Source organism: Osmia lignaria, chromosome 14, assembly GCF_051020975.1.
Source record: "Osmia lignaria lignaria isolate PbOS001 chromosome 14, iyOsmLign1, whole genome shotgun sequence".
NCBI classification, from domain to species: domain Eukaryota; kingdom Metazoa; phylum Arthropoda; class Insecta; order Hymenoptera; family Megachilidae; genus Osmia; species Osmia lignaria.
In genome coordinates, this window is record NC_135045.1 from 3188731 (window position 1) to 3193389 (window position 4659).

At 31.3% G+C, this 4659-nt stretch overlaps 1 long non-coding RNA gene across 1 annotated transcript; it reads right to left on the reverse strand.

Moving 5' to 3' along the window:
* Positions 1 to 329: 329 nt before the first annotated feature.
* Positions 330 to 3977, reverse strand: LOC117607492 (uncharacterized). The gene is made up of 4 exons (XR_013063477.1): positions 3719 to 3977; positions 2132 to 3470; positions 715 to 1176; positions 330 to 527 (listed from the first exon to the last, which is right to left on the reverse strand). It is a non-coding gene; the product is annotated as an uncharacterized LOC117607492 (long non-coding RNA).
* Between the last annotated feature and the right edge of the window lie 682 nt (positions 3978 to 4659).

Sequence of the window (4659 nt, forward strand, 5' to 3'; positions counted from 1 at the left end):
ATATTATTACTCTTCTTTACTTTTTATCGGTATTATTTTATAGGCAAGAAAATATTTCCATTTAAAATGAAAAAATTAAAATTTTTGTCGTGTTTCTAATTTTTTTCCTGGAACATTCTGAAAGTTTAAGAAAGCATAAAGAAATTTTCAAGTTTTTCAGCACCAAAACAGATTAAAACGCGAACAATTTGATCACCTGTAGGACTGGTTCTTTATAACTGTTCGATTTATCGACTCTGGATACAAGGTGTAGGATAAATCTCTCGGCAAATCCTTTTTTCCTCAATAAATGGACACGTTTGATACGGTACTTTCATTCGCATCTGTAACATATATTAGTCTATTTTCTACGAACACTTTGTTTGCTAACGTATCTTTAATATACCATAATAATTTCGTAATAATTTCGTACACTACGTAACGTGTTGTTCAGTTTCCCTAAGGTGTGAATTCAAATGTATAATTAGTAGTGTTAAAATTTTTTTTCGCACCGTTAATCGCCTTATTTATATCCACTCTGTAACATACTAATTACAATCTGAAAATGAGTCACTTCGTAGAGTAGGTGAAAATTAGTAATTTTGCGATGCAAATGAAAATTTTAAACACACGGTTATTGTGATTTAAAAAAAAGACAAATTAATAACTTAACAGAATTTATAGATTCCACGAAATAAGGAATAAATATTTTATTGAAAAAGAAATAATTAATACCTGGAGTCAGCGAACTAGTCGGACGTAGCAGAGTCCTTTTTTCTTTTGTAGGGTTCATTCCTTCATTCTCCCCTCTTTTCTCTTATTTTTCTTCTTCGAAGTCTGTTCTTTGTGTTCGTTAGATTTTCACTTCGATGTCTCCATAATTTACATCTGTTTCAAAATTGTTGAACATTCTGAAAGATAAAACAAAGATAAAATGTCCCAGTGTAACATATAAAAGGAACGTCACGGATGCGATCAGGATATTCCTGCACCGGTTTCATCAAGACGCTTTGCGAGTCCTTGGTTGCGTTCAATTGCCCAAAAAATCAGAAATCCTCTCCAAAGTTGCACCTTCAATGTCGTCTTGTACAGGGTTCAAGAAACCAATTTACTTCCCCTCTAAAATTGCTCCTACGCTTACATGACGTTGCAAGGATATTTTTAACGCCATTCGTCAACCCTTGATTGCGACCCGTTCTAAAAAGGAATTATTACCATTTTATGGTACCGTATTTCCAAAATTAGATATTGTTATAATTAGCCATTTCCAACATTAGATATTTCAAAAATTAGCCATTTTTTAAATTAGCCATTTCTACAATTAACCACCCCCAAAATTAGGTATTTCTAGAACATTGCATAATAAATCAAATTTACGGAAAGGGTCGAGTTCTTCATAGTAACCATGAAGAACGTCATAATGACGTATATCAGTGGATTAAAATTCATTTATTTAAAATTATAATGATTAGACAAGAAATGTTGTATAAACTGTTTCACGTTAATGTTGAACGTATTTTTTATTTTCATATGTCACGAACCCGGAGGAATCGTCCTGCGATGGTTCTTTATTCGAACTAAAGAAACGTGCAACATTGATTAATGACAGATGGGAATACAGATAGGAAATATGTATATGGTTTCGGTACTTTGTCTGATGACGTCTATGAAGTTTTTACCATTATCCGCGTCACATCCACTTAAAAATGTCACCTGAACGACTTACGCAGAGGACACTATGTATTTTCATTTTATTCTAAAAAACTTGAATGTCCGGAACAGAATTTAATGACGTATACTGTGAGATCGATGCTACAAACATATTTCCTCCTTTTTTTTCCTCTTTTTTTTTTTAATTACACTTTTTTTCTTTTGTTTACAGATTAACACATTTGGGAAATATCAATTTTTACACGTGTATAATAGATGCGCAGAAGACTATTCTTCTTTAATGACAGAAAGACGCAATCCTGATAAAATGACGCGGAGAGAAAAAAAGAATTCATTAACTTAATCCTCTGATGACCGCACGTTTCTGCGGATCTATAACTCTAGTAATTTTATTCTTCTTTTTTGTCTGAAAGGGATTTATGTACGTATGTTTGTTATAAAAACTTGGGAGTTATTAACTTTTTAATTGCAGAATACTTACACAGGAACTATGACTTCAATAATATATTTTTTAATATTTCAATGGAGTTTTATGAGTACTCGGTACTTTGCTCTTTCAATGTTTTTGAAGTGTTGTCTATTGATACCTACTTTTGTAACAATTACATCAACTAAAGGCAGGTAACAAAAAGCCACATCTGAATTATAAATATGCGACACGATAATCCAAGCGTTAATGCTAAAACACTGATATGAATCGAATACCTACATCTGCAATGTTAAAATGTGTTTCTGGTCATTTGTAGCACGTTGCCGATGACTTGCAAGAATCGCATATCGCTTGAAAAACATTTTCATTGAAAATAATAATAATGCTTCATGAATTTTAAAATTTTGTTTTATCCTGTGTTTCGATTAACCCAGCCAGATAAATAATTATTCTCTGTTGTTACAGGTTTCCTATGCCACCGGAGAGCACCTTTCATTTCACGTTAAGCAATAATAATGTATAGTGCTCCCGTTGAAAAATACTTTTGCTGGTAAAAGTGATTTTCGTAACTACTGCAAAAACGGACCAACATATTCGCCGACTTAAATAGTTGAATAATTTGACGTCGTTAAAATTGACTGATTATGTGCCTTTGAATACACTATTTATTAATTGTCTACGATAAAACTGGTTGAGCAAAGACAGGTAGGTAGAATTTTCCATTTGAATGGATTTTAAAGAATTTATTTAAAAAGGATTATATATACTAATTTATTTATTTATTTATTTAACAGCCATACTAAAAATAGCTCCACTATAATTTAGCTTACGAAAGATATTAAGAATGATTTTTTTTTTTATGGTAAACATTTTTGTTTATAGAAACACTCAGCAAAAGTTGCAACAGAGGTTTGTTTCTTAAATCAAGATGCAAAATGCTAATAAAGAAAGAATCAAAAAATCTGCTTCCTTATATTTAAATTGGAGACTTTGATTTATTCTAGATTTATTTATAGGTAACTCTTGCAACACACCATGTATCTACCCCATGTTGACCACCTGTTCGTTTTTTTAATTTATGCTTAGATGACTTCAGTTATTTCCTTAAGGTATAAAATTTAAGGCATTAAATTTGACAATTTGTTATACTTGTATAATCAGTCGCGGTTCGATGATCCCATAGAACCCAAGAAACATTACATCTACTTTCTTATCTTTTTTTTAGGATCTTTTTTTCCACCTCTAAAAGCATGCATGAAAAATTGCAGTGCAACAGAAGCGTCAGAATAACGGCAGCATTCCAACGAGGTGTTTTTCAGTGTTTTACGCGATCGTTTTTTGCAAACAAGATGGTTGGATGTTTATGCAACGTTCACTTCGCTGGGGTTAGCTAGAAAAAAATTGTCTAGTTGACTGTACAACCTAATTAATACAAATATTAAGTTTGATTTAAATTTAAATTTTTTTTACTCCGTTCTGACAGAACGGTCCAACGGTTCTGACAGAAGTCCAACATGTTGTAATACAAATATAAAGATAGAAATTTTTTTTACTCTTGAGCAGATGTAAAAAAAATTCTTTCGAACGGAATTTCCATTGCGTTTACCATTTTTTAGAAAAAAAAAATCACAAACTTACATATGAATTTCGGCCGTCCAAGGTGACCTACCCCCTTAATTGTTTCACGATCCCATTTCTTTTTTCTCGAGGGAATTGAACGTTATTAACATTAATTAAAGTAAAGTGCTATCCTCTGTTCGTTCATGACTATTTTTTTTATCCTTTTGGATTGTATGATGAATGATTAACATAAATTCAATTTAGTTTTGATCTAAAGAGAAACTTGGTAACAAATGGCAATGAGTTTATTCAAATGCACGCGTTAGAGACTGATAGGATATCGTCTTTTCTTTTTTTTTTATTGTTTATAAGCGATTTGTAGCCGTGACCTAAGAGAAAAAAGAAACATGCATTCAGTCTGCTTCGGTTTTTATACGACGCGGATAGCGTAATAACATATAGGAAAATTGTTTGTCGAATAGTTTATCTGCTCACATAATTATCCGGAAGATGCATCTGTGTTTTCAAACATCTTGCATTTTATTAGCTGATGCGGCTCGTAAACATACACATTTATTTCAATTTGTTTTGACTGTTGCAATTGATTTTTACAAAGGTTAAAAAAAAATAGAGTTCAAGATAATCTCGAGGAAAATTAGAGAAAATTCTCGATTAGATTGTTTCATTTTAATAAAGTTTCTGGAGAGAGCATTGATCGAGTATGGATGTAATAAATTATGGACATACTTCATATTCATTATAATAATCAATGCATGATTAACCAGGAATGTTATAAATTGTCCGTACTTTTATCAAAGTTAATTATAAATGCATCAGCATAAACAGTTGCGTGTAATTAGAGTTATCATTTATAAATGGTTTTCGGAAGTTATTTGGTAAACAATGAGATCAACGAATATCAATGATTACTTAAAATAATTCGATAGATAAACATAACATGTTTTACACGCAATGTATATTTCAACGATTAAGAATTTGTTAAAATAAAATTAATGGGA